Genomic DNA, 19,445 nt, shown 5'->3' with positions numbered 1-19,445 from the left:
CGTCTATGGGTTTCTGTGTGAGTCTATGGGTCTCTGTGTGAGTGTATGGGTCTTTGTGTGAGTCTATGGGTCTTTGTGTGAGTCTATGGGTCTCTGTGTGAGTCTGTTTCTCTGTGTGAGTCTATGGGTCTCTGTATGAGTCTATGGGTCTCTTTGTGAGTCTGTCTCTGTGTGAGTCTATGGGTCTCTGTGTGAGTCTATCGGTCTCTGTGTGAGTCTATCGGTCTCTGTGTGAGTCTATGGGTCTCTGTGTAAGTCTATTTGTCTCTGTGTAAGTCAATGGGTCTCTGTGTGAGTCTATGGGTCTCTGTGTGAGTCTATGGGTCTCTGTGTGAGTCTATGGGTCTCTGTGTGAGTCTATGGGTCTCTGTGTGAGTCTATGGGTATCTGTGTGAGTCTGGGGGTCTCTGTGTGAGTCTATGGGTCTCTGTGTGAGTCTATGGGTCTCTGTGTGTCTGTGTCTCTGTGTGAGTCTATGCGTCTCTGTGTGAGTCTATGGGTCTCTGTGTGAGTGTATGGGTCTCTGTGTGAGTCTATGGGTCTTTGTGTGAGTTTATGGGTCTCTGTGTGAGTCTATGTGTCTCTGTGTGAGTCTGTGGGTCTCTGTGCGAGTCTATGGGTCTCTGTGTGTGTCTATGGGTCTCTGTGTGAGTCTATGGGTCTCTGTGTGAGTCTATGGGTTTCTGTGTAAGTCTATGGGTCTCTGTGTGAGTGTATGGGTCTTTGTGTGAGTCTATGGGTCTTTGTGTGAGTCTATGGGTCTCTGTGTGAGTCTGTGTCTCTGCGTGAGTCCATGGGTCTCTGCATGAGTCTATGGGTCTTTGTGCGAGTCTATGGGTCTCTGTGTGAGTCTATGGGTCTCTATGTGAGTCGGTCTCTGTGTGAGTCTGTGTCTCTGTGTTAGTCTATGGGTCTCTGTATGAGTCTGTCTCTGTGTGAGTCTATGGGTCTCTGTGTGAGTCTGTCTCTGTGTGAGTCTATGGGTATCTGTGTGAGTCTATGGGTCTCTGTGTAAGTCTATGGGTCTCTGTGTGAGTCTATGGGTCTCTGTGTGAGTCTATGGGTCTCTGTGTTAGTCTATCGGTCTCTGTGTGAGTCTATCGGTCTCTGTGTGAGTCTATGGGTCTCTGTGTGAGTCTATGAGTCTCTGCGTGAGTCTATGGGTCTCTGTAAGTCTATTTGTCTCTGTGTAAGTCTATGGGTCTCTGTGTGAGTCTATGGGTCTCTGTGTGAGTCTATGGGTCTCTGTGTGAGTCTATGGGTCTCTGTGTGAGTTTATGGGTCTCTGTGTGAGTCTATGGGTATCTGTGTGAGTCTGGGGGTCTCTGTGTTAGTCTATGGGTCTCTGTGTGAGTCTATGGGTCTCTGTGTGAGTCTATGGGTCTCTGTATGTCTGTGTCTCTGTGTGAGTCTATGGGTCTCTGTGTGAGTCTATGGGTCTCTGTGTGAGTTTATGGGTCTCTGTGTGAGTCTATGGGTATCTGTGTGAGTCTGGGGGTCTCTGTGTTAGTCTATGGGTCTCTGTGTGAGTCTATGGGTCTCTGTGTGAGTCTATGGGTCTCTGTGTGTCTGTGTCTCTGTGTGAGTCTATGGGTCTCTGTGTGAGTCTATGGGTCTCTGTGTGAGTTTATAGGTCTCTGTGTGAGTCTATGGGTATCTGTGTGAGTCTGGGGGTCTCTGTGTTAGTCTATGGGTCTCTGTGTGAGTCTATGGGTCTCTGTGTGAGTCTATGGGTCTCTGTGTGTCTGTGTCTCTGTGTGAGTCTATGGGTCTCTGTGTGAGTCTATGGGTCTCTGTGTGAGTGTATGGGTCTCTGTGTGAGTCTATGGGTCTTTGTGTGAGTCTATGGGTCTCTGTGTGAGTATATGTGTCTCTGTGTGAGTCTGTGGGTCTCTGTGTGAGTGTATGGGTCTTTGTGTGAGTCTATGGGTCTTTGTGTGAGTCTATGGGTCTTTGTGTGAGTCTATGGGTCTCTGTGTGAGTCTGTGTCTCTGTGTGAGTCTGTGGGTCTCTGTGCGAGTCTATGGGTCTCTCTGTGAGTCTATGGGTCTCTGTATGAGTCTATGTGTCTCTGTGTGAGTCTATGCGTCTCTGTGTGAGTCTATGGGACTCTGTGTGTGAGTCTATGGGTCTCTGTGTGTGAGTCTATGGGTCTCTGTGTGAGTCTATGGGACTCTGTGTGTGAGTCTATGGGTCTCTGTGTGTGAGTCTATGGGACTCTCTGTGAGTCTATGGGTCTCTGTATGAGTCTATGGGTCTCTGTGTGAGTCTATGAGTCTCTGTGTGAGTCTATGTATGCGTGCATGTAGAACTTCTTTCGCACCATACGTAGCCAAACCGCGCTTAATCGGGAGGTGCCGGCGGGAGGACAACACTCAACACACAAATCCTGACATTACGTGAGACCCACGCCTTTCCCTCGAGTATTCAATCAAGGCCACGTGGACAGGTGCACGAGAGAGACATCCACGTGGCACTGACGCACGGCCCCACGCTACGCTAACCACTGCGCCACCGCTCCTACAATGATCATTATTGTCATCATTATCCGATAATCAATACGATAAATAAACATAAATGATGATAAACATAGGAATAGGTTTTACCCTACAGTACGCCTTTTGGCGTCTTCTGGTCCAACACCAATGGAGACTGGGCTCTAAGAAAAGCCGTCTCGGGTGTGGACCAATCAAATTCAAGGACAGTGCATATTATTATCAGAGTTGTCTCTTTTGTTTGCATTTTGACTGCTTGTATTGTGGTTATTGCAAACATGATGCCTTGAATAAAGGTGTCAGTTTTTGTGCCAGTTAAAAGGGTAAAACCTATTCCTATATCTTATTACTGGCAAAGGAGGTCTCATAACAATGATAAACAATTCAAAATACAGCAGGCATATAAATAATGATGCAAGACAAATGATAACAATGATGTTAACAATGCAAGATGAAGCCCTATTACCACAAGGGAGAAACACAATTAAGACAATATTCTTTGGGTCTTTCGGTAAAGTCACTTAGATACAAATTAATAAAAATATATATTAAATAAACAAATTATGACGTTTCTATTACAAAACAAGCGATCGTCATCGGGATGAAAGACATTCACCACTAGTACACTCACCACTAGCACACTCACCACTAGTACACTCACCACTAGATCACTCACCACTAGATCACTCACCACTAGTACACTCACTACTATCACACTCACCACTAGCACACTCACCACTAGCACACTCACCACTAGCACTCACCACTACTACACTCACCACTAGTACACTCACCACTAGTACACTCACCACTAGTACACTCACTACTAGCACACTCACCACTAGTACACTCACCACTAGTACACTCACCACTAGTACACTCACCACCAGTACTCACCACTAGCACACTCACCACTACTACACTCACCACTAGTACACTCACCACCAGTACACTCACCACTAGCACACTCACCACTACTACACTCGCCACTAGCACACTCACCACTAGTACACTCACCACTAGCACACTCACCACTACACTCACCACTACACTCATCACTAGCACACTCATCACTAGTACACTCACCACTAGCACACTCATCACTAGTACACTCACCACTAGTACACTCACCACTACACCCACCACTAGCACACTCATCACTAGCACACTCACCACTAGTACACTCACCACTACACTCACCACTAGCACACTCACCACTAGTACACTCACCACTAGCACACTCACCACTACACTCACCAATAGTACACTCACCACTAGCACTCACCACTAGCACACTCACCACTAGCACACTCACCACTAGTACACTCACCACTAGCACTCACCACTACACTCACCACTAGTACACTCACCACTACTATACTCACCACTAGCACACTCACCACTAGTACACTCACCACTAGTACACTCACCACTACTACACTCACCACTAGCACACTCACCACTGGCACACTCACCACTGATACACTCACCACTACACTCACCACTACACTCACCACTAGCACACACACCTCTACCCTCACCACTACTACATTCACCACTAGCACACTCACCACTACTACACTCACCACTAGTACACTCACCACTAGCACACTCACCACTAGCACACTCACCACTACACTCACCACTAGTACACTCACCACTAGCACACTCACCACTACTACACTCACCACTAGTACACTCACCACTAGTACACTCACCACTACACTCACCACTAGTACACTCACCACTAGTACACTCACCACTAGCACACTCACCACTAGCACACTCACCACTACACTCACCAATAGTACACTCACCACTAGCACACTCACCACTAGTACACTCACCAACACTACACTCACCACTAGCACACTCACCACTAGCACACTCACCACTACTACACTCACCAGTAGTATACTCACCACCAGTACACTCACCACCAGTACACTCACGACTAGCACACTCACTAGTACACTCACCATTAGTACACTCACCACTAGCACACTCACCACTAGTACACTCACCACTACACTCACCACTAGCACACTCACCACTAGTACACTCACCACTACACTCACCACTATTACACTCACCACTACTACACTCACCACTAGTACACTCACCACTAGTACACTCACCACTAGTACACTCACCCCTAGCACACTCACCCCTAGCACACTCACCACTAGCACACTCATCACTACTACACTCACCACTAGTACACTCATCACTAGCACACTCACCACCAGTACACTCACCACTAGCACACTCACCACTAGTACACTCACCACTACTACACTCACCACTAGTACACTCACCACTAGCACACTCACCACCAGTACACTCACCACTAGAAGACTCACCACTACACTCACCACTAGCAAACTCACTACTAGTACACTCACCACTAGTACACTCACCACTAGCACACTCACCACCAGTACACTCACCACTAGAAGACTCACCACTAGCACACTCACCACTAGTACACTCACCACTACTACACTCACCACTAGCACACGCATCACTAGTACACTCACCACTACACTCACCACTAGCACACCCACCACTACACTCACCACTAGCACACTCGCCACTACACTCACCACTACTACACTCACCACTACACTCACCACTACACTCACCACTAGTACACTCACCACTACACTCACCACTAGTACACTCACCACTAGTACACTCACCACTAGAAGACTCACCACTACACTCACCACTAGCACACTCACTACTAGTACACTCACCACTAGTACACTCACCACTAGCACACTCACCACCAGTACACTCACCACTAGAAGACTCACCACTACACTCACCACTAGTACACTCACCACTAGCACACTCACCACTAGTACACTCACCACTACACTCACCACTAGCACACTCACCACTAGTACACTCACCACTACACTCACCACTAGTACACTCACCACTACTACTCACCACTAGTACACTCACCACTAGTACACTCACCACTAGTACACTCACCCCTAGCACACTCACCCCTAGCACACTCACCACTAGCACACTCATCACTACTACACTCACCACTAGTACACTCACCACTACTACTCACCACTAGTACACTCACCACTAGTACACTCACCACTAGTACACTCACCACTAGTACACTCACCACTAGTACACTCACCCCTAGCACACTCACCCCTAGCACACTCACCACTAGCACACTCATCACTACTACACTCACCACTAGTACACTCATCACTAGCACACTCACCACCAGTACACTCACCACTAGCACACTCACCACTAGTACACTCACCACTACTACACTCACCACTAGTACACTCACCACTAGCACACTCACCACCAGTACACTCACCACTAGAAGACTCACCACTACACTCACCACTAGCAAACTCACTACTAGTACACTCACCACTAGTACACTCACCACTAGCACACTCACCACCAGTACACTCACCACTAGAAGACTCACCACTAGCACACTCACCACTAGCACACTCACCACTAGTACACTCACCACTACTACACTCACCACTAGCACACGCATCACTAGTACACTCACCACTACACTCACCACTAGCACACCCACCACTACACTCACCACTAGCACACTCACCACCAGTACACTCACCACTAGAAGACTCACCACTACACTCACCACTAGTACACTCACCACTAGCACACTCACCACTAGTACACTCACCACTACACTCACCACTAGCACACTCACCACTAGTACACTCACCACTACACTCACCACTAGTACACTCACCACTACTACTCACCACTAGTACACTCACCACTAGTACACTCACCACTAGTACACTCACCCCTAGCACACTCACCCCTAGCACACTCACCACTAGCACACTCATCACTACTACACTCACCACTAGTACACTCACCACTAGTACACTCACCACTAGTACACTCACCACTAGTACACTCACCACTAGTACACTCACCACTAGTACACTCACCCCTAGCACACTCACCCCTAGCACACTCACCACTAGCACACTCATCACTACTACACTCACCACTAGTACACTCATCACTAGCACACTCACCACCAGTACACTCACCACTAGCACACTCACCACTAGTACACTCACCACTACTACACTCACCACTAGTACACTCACCACTAGCACACTCACCACCAGTACACTCACCACTAGAAGACTCACCACTACACTCACCACTAGCAAACTCACTACTAGTACACTCACCACTAGTACACTCACCACTAGCACACTCACCACCAGTACACTCACCACTAGAAGACTCACCACTAGCACACTCACCACTAGTACACTCACCACTACTACACTCACCACTAGCACACGCATCACTAGTACACTCACCACTACACTCACCACTAGCACACCCACCACTACACTCACCACTAGCACACTCGCCACTACACTCACCACTACTACACTCACCACTACACTCACCACTACACTCACCACTAGTACACTCACCACTACACTCACCACTAGTACACTCACCACTAGTACACTCACCACTAGAAGACTCACCACTACACTCACCACTAGCACACTCACTACTAGTACACTCACCACTAGTACACTCACCACTAGCACACTCACCACCAGTACACTCACCACTAGAAGACTCACCACTACACTCACCACTAGTACACTCACCACTAGCACACTCACCACTAGTACACTCACCACTACACTCACCACTAGCACACTCACCACTAGTACACTCACCACTACACTCACCACTAGTACACTCACCACTACTACTCACCACTAGTACACTCACCACTAGTACACTCACCACTAGTACACTCACCCCTAGCACACTCACCCCTAGCACACTCACCACTAGCACACTCATCACTACTACACTCACCACTAGTACACTCACCACTACTACTCACCACTAGTACACTCACCACTAGTACACTCACCACTAGTACACTCACCCCTAGCACACTCACCCCTAGCACACTCACCACTAGCACACTAATCACTACTACACTCACCACTAGTACACTCATCACTAGCACACTCACCACTAGTACACTCACCACTACTACACTCACCACTAGTACACTCACCACTAGCACACTCACCACCAGTACACTCACCACTAGAAGACTCACCACTACACTCACCACTAGCACACTCACTACTAGTACACTCACCACCAGTACACTCACCACCAGTACACTCACGACTAGCACACTCACTAGTACACTCACCATTAGTACACTCACCACTAGCACACTCACCACTAGTACACTCACCACTACACTCACCACTAGCACACTCACCACTAGTACACTCACCACTACACTCACCACTAGTACACTCACCACTAGTACACTCACCACTAGTACACTCACCACTAGTACACTCACCCCTAGCACACTCACCCCTAGCACACTCACCACTAGCACACTCATCACTACTACACTCACCACTAGTACACTCATCACTAGCACACTCACCACCAGTACACTCACCACTAGCACACTCACCACTAGTACACTCACCACTACTACACTCACCACTAGTACACTCACCACTAGCACACTCACCACCAGTACACTCACCACTAGAAGACTCACCACTACACTCACCACTAGCAAACTCACTACTAGTACACTCACCACTAGTACACTCACCACTAGCACACTCACCACCAGTACACTCACCACTAGAAGACTCACCACTAGCACACTCACCACTAGTACACTCACCACTACTACACTCACCACTAGCACACGCATCACTAGTACACTCACCACTACACTCACCACTAGCACACCCACCACTACACTCACCACTAGCACACTCGCCACTACACTCACCACTACTACACTCACCACTACACTCACCACTACACTCACCACTAGTACACTCACCACTAGTACACTCACCACTACACTCACCACTAGTACACTCACCACTAGTACACTCACCACTAGAAGACTCACCACTACACTCACCACTAGCACACTCACTACTAGTACACTCACCACTAGTACACTCACCACTAGCACACTCACCACCAGTACACTCACCACTAGAAGACTCACCACTACACTCACCACTAGTACACTCACCACTAGCACACTCACCACTAGTACACTCACCACTACACTCACCACTAGCACACTCACCACTAGTACACTCACCACTACACTCACCACTAGTACACTCACCACTACTACTCACCACTAGTACACTCACCACTAGTACACTCACCACTAGTACACTCACCCCTAGCACACTCACCCCTAGCACACTCACCACTAGCACACTCATCACTACTACACTCACCACTAGTACACTCACCACTACTACTCACCACTAGTACACTCACCACTAGTACACTCACCACTAGTACACTCACCCCTAGCACACTCACCCCTAGCACACTCACCACTAGCACACTCATCACTACTACACTCACCACTAGTACACTCATCACTAGCACACTCACCACCAGTACACTCACCACTAGCACACTCACCACTAGTACACTCACCACTACTACACTCACCACTAGTACACTCACCACTAGCACACTCACCACCAGTACACTCACCACTAGAAGACTCACCACTACACTCACCACTAGCACACTCACTACTAGTACACTCACCACTAGTACACTCACCACTAGCACACTCACCAGCAGTACACTCACCACTAGAAGACTCACCACTACACTCACCACTAGCACACTCACCACTAGTACACTCACCACTACTACACTCACCACTAGCACACGCATCACTAGTACACTCACCACTACACTCACCACTAGCACACCCACCACTACACTCACCACTCGCACACTCACCAATACACTCACCACTACACTCACCACTAGCACACTCGCCACTACACTCACCACTACACTCACCACTACTACACTCACCACTAGCACACTCACCACTACACTCACCACTACACTCACCACTAGTACACTCACCACTAGCACACCCACCACTACACTCACCACTAGTACACTCACCACTAGTACACTCACCACTACACTCGCCACTAGTACACTCACCACTACACTCACCACCACTACACTCACCACTACACTCACCACTAGCACACTCATCACTACTACACTCACCACTAGTACACTCATCACTAGCACACTCACCACCAGTACACTCACCACTAGCACACTCACCACTAGTACACTCACCACTACTACACTCACCACTAGTACACTCACCACTAGCACACTCACCACCAGTACACTCACCACTAGAAGACTCACCACTACACTCACCACTAGCACACTCACTACTAGTACACTCACCACTAGTACACTCACCACTAGCACACTCACCAGCAGTACACTCACCACTAGAAGACTCACCACTACACTCACCACTAGCACACTCACCACTAGTACACTCACCACTACTACACTCACCACTAGCACACGCATCACTAGTACACTCACCACTACACTCACCACTAGCACACCCACCACTACACTCACCACTCGCACACTCACCAATACACTCACCACTACACTCACCACTAGCACACTCGCCACTACACTCACCACTACACTCACCACTACTACACTCACCACTAGCACACTCACCACTACACTCACCACTACACTCACCACTAGTACACTCACCACTAGCACACCCACCACTACACTCACCACTAGTACACTCACCACTACACTCACCACTACACTCGCCACTAGTACACTCACCACCACTACACTCACCACCACTACACTCACCACCACTACACTCACCACTACACTCACCACTAGCACACTCCCACTAGCACACTCACCACTAGCACACTCACCACTAGCACACTCACCACTAGTACACTCACCACTACCCTCACCACTAGTACACTCACCACTAGCACACCCACTACTACACTCACCACTAGCACACTCACCACTAGCACACTCACCACTAGCACACTCACCACTAGCACACTCATCACTAGCACACTCACCACTACTACACTCACCACTAGCACACTCACCACTACACTCACCACTAGTACACTCATTACTACACTCACCACTAGCACACTCACCACTAGTACACTCACCACTAGTACACTCACCACTAGTACACTCACCACTAGTACACTCACCACCAGTACACTCACCACCACTACACTCACCACTACACTCACCACTAGTACACTCACCACTAGTACACTCACCACTACACTCACCACTACACTCACCACCACTAGACTCACCACCAGTACACTCACCACCACTACACTCACCACTACACTCACCACTAGTACACTCACCACTACACTCACCACTAGCACACTCATCACTACTACACTCACCACTAGTACACTCATCACTAGCACACTCACCACCAGTACACTCACCACTAGCACACTCACCACTAGTACACTCACCACTACTACACTCACCACTAGTACACTCACCACTAGCACACTCACCACCAGTACACTCACCACTAGAAGACTCACCACTACACTCACCACTAGCACACTCACTACTAGTACACTCACCACTAGTACACTCACCACTAGCACACTCACCAGCAGTACACTCACCACTAGAAGACTCACCACTACACTCACCACTAGCACACTCACCACTAGTACACTCACCACTACTACACTCACCACTAGCACACGCATCACTAGTACACTCACCACTACACTCACCACTAGCACACCCACCACTACACTCACCACTCGCACACTCACCAATACACTCACCACTACACTCACCACTAGCACACTCGCCACTACACTCACCACTACACTCACCACTACTACACTCACCACTAGCACACTCACCACTACACTCACCACTACACTCACCACTAGTACACTCACCACTAGCACACCCACCACTACACTCACCACTAGTACACTCACCACTAGTACACTCACCACTACACTCGCCACTAGTACACTCACCACTACACTCACCACCACTACACTCACCACCACTACACTCACCACTACACTCACCACTAGCACACTCCCACTAGCACACTCACCACTAGCACACTCACCACTAGTACACTCACCACTACCCTCACCACTAGTACACTCACCACTAGCACACCCACCACTACACTCACCACTAGCACACTCACCACTAGCACACTCACCACTAGCACACTCACCACTAGTACACTCACCACTAGCACACTCATCACTAGCACACTCACCACTACTACACTCACCACTAGCACACTCACCACTACACTCACCACTAGTACACTCATTACTACACTCACCACTAGCACACTCACCACTAGTACACTCACCACTAGTACACTCACCACTAGTACACTCACCACTAGTACACTCACCACCACTACACTCACCACCAGTACACTCACCACCACTACACTCACCACTACACTCACCACTAGTACACTCACCACTAGTACACTCACCACTACACTCACCACTACACTCACCACCACTAGACTCACCACCAGTACACTCACCACCACTACACTCACCACTACACTCACCACTAGTACACTCACCACTACACTCACCACTAGTACACTCACCACTACACTCACCACTACACTCAGCACTAGTACACTCACCACTACACTCACCACTACACTCACCACCACACTCACCACTACATTACCTGTCAACCCCTTACCAGTGCCCCTACCTTACTACAGACCAACGCAGACCTTGTCGGTCACCCCGTGCCCCCTTATAAATCTCAACGCGCATCCCACAAAGCCCCATCCCGAGAGATAAACACAAACAACCCGACACACAACCCAGACGCGGCTTACTTGTCTGCGTTCGCCGCCGGAGAAAGTTAATTGTGGTTAACGAAACAAATTAAATTAGCCGGAGAGAGAGGCTCGTGACTTTGCCGCCACGGCCGCTTCCGGGGTTCGCGTGACGTCAGCTCCGTGCAGCCGACCAATCGCGAGGGAGGATTTTGGGGGGGAGGGGGCGACCAATCGTGAGGGAGGATTTTGGGGGGGAGGGGGCGGGGCGATAATGCCCCCCCCCCCCTCTGGTGAAGCAGCGGGGGGGGGGCTGTTGTGATTAATGGTGACCATGGCAACGATGATGCAGGGATAACAACAACAACAATGGCGACGATGGTGCAGAGATAACAACAACAATGGCGACGATGGTGGAACAACAGCAGTAGCATTACCGTGCAAACCCATACTGTTGAGCACTACACTACTAGACACTACACTATACACTACACTATACACTACACTACTTAACACTACACTACTATACACTACACTATACACTACACACTATACACTACACTATACACTACTATACACTACATTACTATACACTACACTACTATACACTACACTAATATACACTACACTAATATACATTACACTACTATACACTATACACCTCTATACACTACACTATACACTACTATACACTACACTACTATACACTACACTATACACTACACTACTATACACTCCAGGGAAGCGTGGGGCGGGGCAGGGCAGTGGGGGGGGGGGGCAGGAAAGGGTGGGGCAGTGCAGTGGGGGGGGCAGGGAAGTGGAGGGGTGGGTGTCTAATGTCGAGACGCACGTGGTCCTGCTGTACAAGCCAGACGCAGAGGAATTCCGCACAATGAAACGCAGATGGGAATGCTTTTGTTGATTTCCAGACCCGGCACGGAGACAAAGGTTCCCCGTGTAGCCCATCGCGGACTGGCGGGGCAAGTGCTGAGCGTGAAAACCCACGCCCGGCCGCCTTTGTCTGCCACCGGCGCAGATGTTCACACGCCGCGCCGGGTACTCATTTGAGGCCGAGCCGACCCAGGAGAGACCCACGACCTTTTTGAGATATATATCGAATACATGCAGATGATGGTTAACTGGCCGATCGATGTACGTTCCAGTCATGTGTCGTACGTAGCCATCCGTGCGGGGAAAGGACAACAAGCTAAACACACACACACAAAAACAACAACAACAATCCTGAAGTAATGTTCTCGAAGTGCTAGAAATGTTAACGCTAGTACACAGGAGTGGTATAAGCCCCCCCCCCCCCCCCATGCTGTTATAGTTGCTGTTAGAAAGCAGCAGCAGCAACAACAACAATAATAACAACAACATCCTAAAACGTCGTCATGTTTGTCATCATCATCATCATCACCCATGGGCCCATGGTCAATCCACCGCTGGATGAAGGCCTCCCCTCGAAACGTTCCTCGCGACGCTTGACAATCCACGAATGTCTCGCACGGTGAAGTTCAAGTTGCGTCGCTCCCTTTAGCAGCTCCGAACGGGCGCGTCTCCTGCCTTTTGACTCTCACTCCTTCGCCGGTCTCGACCAACCTCGGGGACTCCGCACCTCCGATCAGCACGGCTGGTTGGCCACGTACGGCGCGAAAGAAGTTCAACGTGCACGCACGATAGCGCCGTGCATCCGCTTAGCGCGTGTCCTCTAATCAACGTGGTTGTTCCATCTGTCTGACTATTGAGTTCCATTCACAGCGTGCCTTTTTTTAATCTCTCTCTCTCAACAGCTACGCCAGAAAACGTGCCAACCGTTGGCCCAACGTTGGGCCGACGTTAGGCCAACGTTGCACCAACGTTGGGCCAACGTTGGTGCAACGTTGACGCGTCTCTGATCCACGCGTTACAGCAGTCAAGACCATTCTGCATTGAACGCGGCGTGCGTTGATTGATCGATCGATCGATTTTTATTCGTTGGACCTCAATTCGGCATTGCCTACGGGTTCGAGATATTATTATTATTGTTGTTGTTGTTTTCTTCCCATCAAAGAATAAAAAAAGTTAAATCTTGATTTGAAGTTTTCGTGACTGCACGAATCTTTGGTTCTTTCGCTAAAGTCACGTGGGTAGCACACATAACAGATCGCGACGTTTCGATCGCAACGCAAGCTACCGTCTTCAGGTGAAGACTTTAACAACCAAGGAGTAATAGTAACATTGCTAGTTTCGATTTGAAGCTTTCGTGACTGCAAGGATTCATCTTCTTTGGTTCTTTCGGTAAAGTCACCACGCGGAATGAGAATAAAACAATAAAGCAAAATAAGACGATAAAATTCTCACGACGTTTCGGCCACAACACAAGTAGCCTTTTTCAGGTGAAAAACATTACTAGTGTTGTGTTTTTTTAAATTATTATTTTACACGCTTTTATTTAACTCGCTCTGTCTGTCGCTGTTGTTGTATCCTCGAATCTTGTAACTCAATTTTTACCCACTTCGCAATGTGGTATCGACTGCAAACTTGGTATACTTTAGTCATACTGATGACAATACTATATTATATCATAATTTTTTTTTTTAAAAAATACGAGAGCGAGCGAAGGATCGCTGGTCGATTGACGGCGCAGCATTGAACGTGGATCAATTATCGATTTATTTCGGGCTCTCGAGGGGGTGGGGTGGGTGGGTGGGGTGTTGTCGGCTTCATTTGAAATGAAAATTTAAAAAAATCGGTTTCTGTTTGACCACGACTTCCTCTTCAGCCGGCGGGACACGTGGTTTTGGAAGTGCTCGCCGTGAGGAACTCTGTGTGTAGAGATGAGTGTGTGTGTGTCTGAGTGGACTTGCCGATGACTGGTACCAGCGGTGTCAAGATCGGCCTCTGTGGAGGAGGCTCGTGAAGGACGCTACTGGGCAGTTGGAGACAGTCGCTCTCCAACAACAACGGAGGGCGGAGAAGCAACGCTCACAACAATGAGCGGAGCGCCGGGTGGCTAAAGCACAGCAGGTTGGCACAGTAGGGGACACAGGTGGTGCATCAGCCAGTCATCTCAGTCAGTCGACCCGTGGCACCTGCTGGGTCTGCCCCGTGACCTCCTGCCCGCGGGCGTTCGACACTTCACGTGGCCTCAAGGTGCACATGGCCTGGCACAAGCGTCGTGGTGACGTCACCGCCACTTAGTGGCGAATGGCGGTTGTTGTTGTATGTGTCTGAGTGTGTGTCTGAGTGTGTGTGTGTCTGAGTGTGTTTGTCATCTCAGTCAGTCGACTCGTGGCACCTGCTGGGTCTGCCCCGTGACCTCCTGGTGCACCTAGCCTGGCACAATAGGGAGTACAGGTGGTGCATCGGCCGGTCATCTCAGTCAGTCGACCCGTGGCACCTGCTGGGTCTGCCCCGTGACTTCTTTGCCAGCGGGCGTTCGACACTTCACGTGGCCCCAACGTGCACCTAGCCTGGCACAAGAGTCGTCGTGGCGAATGGCGGTTGTTGTTGTTGTTGTCCGAGTGTGTGTGGGGTCACGTAACGATAGTGTAGTGGCTATTGCTACACTGCGCTACGAACCCGGCGACCTGAGTTCGATTCCCACTCACGGCCAACAGCGGTGACGATTATCTGAACCGGTCCCGGGCCTCCCGGGACTCGGCCTCAAATGAGTACCCGGTGCGGTGTGTGAACATCGCCACTTGGGAGACAAAGGCGGTCGGGCGTGGTGCTGGCCACCCACCCCCTCGTGTACCGTTTCCGGCCTTCATAGGTGCTGCTCGCTAACAGCACTTTGCCTCTGCAGTCTGTTACAGGCTACACGGGGGATCTTTGGGGTGTCACGTAGCCGCATGCATCAGCCACCGCACGTCCAACCAGCTTCAATTTGGCCGGATAGACGGGGGGATGGGGGAGGAGCGAAACGGGCGCAGCACGGGCTGGAGAGGAGATGGATGTGATGCTGGTTAGGAGAGTGGGATGTGGAGCTGAGTGGGCTTGCCCCCACGACCGGTACCAGCGGTCGTCAAGATCGGCCTCCGTGGAGGAGGAGGCTCGTGAAGGACGCTGCTGCTGGGCGCTTCGAGGCAGTCGCACCTCCAGCATAGAGCGAAGGGCCTCCGGAGGAGCGACGCTCACAACAACGAGCGGAGCGCCGGGAGGATAAAACGCACCGAGTTGGCACAGTCGACGCATGGCACCTGGGTCTGTTCCCTGACCTGCCAGCGGGCCTTCGACACTTCACGTGGCCTCAAAGTGCACCTAGCCTGGCACAAGCGCCGTGGTGACGTCACCGACTCAGTGTCTTCGCCACATCTAGACACGCTGTGGGTGTCTCTTAGTCACATCTAGACACTCTGTGGGTGTCTCTTAGTCACATCTAGACACGCTGTGGGTGTCTCTTAGTCACATCTATACACGTTGTGGGTGTCTCTTAGTCACATCTAGACACGCTGTGGGTGTCTCTTAGTCACATCTATACACGTTGTGGGTGTCTCTTAGTCACATCTAGACACGCTGTGGGTGTCTCTTAGTCACATCTAGACACACTGTGGGTGTCTCTTAGCCACATCTAGACACGCTGTGGTGTCTCTTAGTCACATCTAGACACGCTGTGGGTGTCTCTTAGTCACATCTAGAAACGCTGTGGGTGTCTCTTAGTCACATCTAGACACTCTGTGGGTTCTCTTAGTCACATCTAGACACGCTGTGAGTGTCTGTTAGTCACATCTAGACACACTGTGGGTGTCTCTTAGTCACATCTAGACACTCTGTGGGTGTCTCTTAGTCACATCTAGACACGCTGTGGGTGTCTCTTAGTCACATCTAGACACGCTGTGAGTGTCTCTTAGTCACATCTAGACACGCTGTGGGTGTCTCTTAGTCACATCTAGACACACCGTGAGTGTCTCTTAGCCACATCTAGACACGCTGTGGGTGTCTCTTAGTCACATCTAGACACACCGTGAGTGTCTCTTAGCCACATCTAGACACGCTGTGGGTGTCTCTTAGTCACATCTAGACACACTGTGGGTGTCTCTTAGCCACATCTAGACACGCTGTGGTGTCTCTTAGTCACATCTAGACACGCTGTGGGTGTCTCTTAGTCACATCTAGAAACGCTGTGGGTGTCTCTTAGTCACATCTAGACACTCTGTGGGTTCTCTTAGTCACATCTAGACACGCTGTGAGTGTCTGTTAGTCACATCTAGACACACTGTGGGTGTCTCTTAGTCACATCTAGACACTCTGTGGGTGTCTCTTAGTCACATCTAGACACGCTGTGGGTGTCTCTTAGTCACATCTAGACACGCTGTGAGTGTCTCTTAGTCACATCTAGACACGCTGTGGGTGTCTCTTAGTCACATCTAGACACTTTGTGGGAGGCTCTTAGTCACATCTAGACACGCTGTGGGTGTCTCTTAGTCACATCTAGACACGATGTGGGTGTCTCTTAGTCACATCTAGACACACTGTGGGTGTCTCTTAGTCACATCTAGACACACTGTGGGTGTCTCTTAGTCACATCTAGACACGATGTGGGTGTCTCTTAGTCACATCTAGACACACTGTGGGTGTCTCTTAGTCACATCTAGACACGCTGTGGGTGTCTCTTAGTCACATCTAGACACGCTGTGGGTGTCTCTTAGTCACATCTAGACACGCTGTGAGTGTCTCTTAGTCACATCTAGACACGCTGTGGGTGTCTCTTAGTCACATCTAGACACGCTGTGGGTGTCTCTTAGTCACATCTAGACACGCTGTGGGTGTCTCTTAGTCACATCTAGACACTCTGTGGATGTCTCTTAGTCACATCTAGACACACTGTGGGTGTCTCTTAGTCACATCTAGACACGCTGTGGGTGTCTCTTAGTCACATCTAGACACACTGTGGGTGTCTCTTAGCCACATCTAGACACTCTGTGAGTGTCTCTTAGTCACATCTAGACACACTGTGGGTGTCTCTTAGTCACATCTAGACACTCTGTGGGTGTCTCTTAGTCACATCTAGACACTCTGTGAGTGTCTCTTAGTCACATCTAGACACACTGTGGGTGTCTCTTAGTCACATCTAGACACTCTGTGAGTGTCTCTTAGTCACATCTAGACACACTGTGGGTGTCTCTTAGTCACATCTAGACACTCTGTGAGTGTCTCTTAGTCACATCTAGACACTCTGTGGGTGTCTCTTAGTCACATCTAGACACTCTGTGGGTGTCTCTTAGCCACTTGTAGACGCTCTGTGGGTGTCTCTTAGTCACATCTAGACACGCTGTGGTGGGGGGGGGGGGTGTTCGGACCCCCACGGCACCAACAGTGGCTGCTGTTGGTGCCCTGGGGGACACGGGGCTCTGTGAGCTCAAGGGAGATTTCGGAGCCAGAGAGAGAGAGAGATACGTTTGGTTGGGTGGTTGGGGGCAGTGAATGGAACGGCGATGGGAGAAAACGGTGGTGGTGGTGGTGGTGGCGGGGTGGTGGTGGTGGAAAGAGGCCACAGTGAGAGGGCTAGAGAGAGGGGCAGGGAAATCGTAGCGGATGGGTGGAGTGCGTTGAGGCGTTTTGCAGAAACGCAAAAAAAACCCCAATTCCGCACAGCCCTCTCTCTCTCTCCCTTTCTCTCACTCTCCTCCTTTGTTTAGGGTCAGAGGAAACAAGATGATGCTCGGTGTAGTCGGCACTTTGCTTCGTTCATCATTTCGTTTTTTTAATGCTTTGCTTTCTGTAACCCCCCCTTTTTTAAATGAAAGATTTCACGCTCTGCTCTCCTTACCCATTCCCTCTCTCTACCCCCCCCCCCTCTCTCTACCCCCCCTCTCTCTCTACCCCCTCTCTCTACCCCCCTCTCTCTATCTCTCTACCCCCCTCTCTCTACCCCCCCTCTCTCTACCCCCTCTCTCTACCCCCCCTCTCTCTCTACCCCCCTCTCTACCACCCCTCTCTCTCTACCCCCTCTCTCTCTACCCCCTCTCTCTCTACCCCCTCTCTCTACCCCCCCTCTCTCTCTACCCCCCCTCTCTCTACCCCCTCTCTCTACCCCCCCCCTCTCTCTACCCCCCCTCTCTCTACCCCCTCTCTCTACCCCCCCTCTCTCTACCCCCCCTCTCTCTACCCCCCCTCTCTACCACCCCTCTCTCTCTACCCCCTCTCTCTCTACCCCCCCCTCTCTCTCTACCCCCTCTCTCTACCCCCCTCTCTCTCTA

General features: G+C 50.2%; 1 protein-coding gene across 3 annotated transcripts in view; it reads right to left on the bottom strand.

The window, feature by feature from the left end:
- Positions 1-12,461, bottom strand: part of ERCC4 (ERCC excision repair 4, endonuclease catalytic subunit) — a 39,005-nt gene extending 26,544 nt beyond the window's left edge. For 2 of the 3 annotated variants that reach the window (XM_076052866.1, XM_076052865.1), the window contains exon 1: positions 12,322-12,461. The gene's annotated coding sequence lies outside the window, so the exon portion shown is untranslated. The remainder of the gene's footprint in view (positions 1-12,321) is intronic. The other variant, XM_076052867.1, reaches the window with a different exon arrangement.
- Positions 12,462-19,445: the final 6,984 nt, after the last annotated feature.

Source organism: Petromyzon marinus, chromosome 58, assembly GCF_048934315.1.
Source record: "Petromyzon marinus isolate PM22_M1 ecotype Great Lakes invasive population chromosome 58, UKy_Petmar_22M1.pri1.0, whole genome shotgun sequence".
In the NCBI taxonomy this organism is placed as follows: domain Eukaryota; kingdom Metazoa; phylum Chordata; class Hyperoartia; order Petromyzontiformes; family Petromyzontidae; genus Petromyzon; species Petromyzon marinus.
Note: the sequence above shows the minus strand (reverse complement) of the source record. Positions and strands in the feature narration are given on the sequence as shown.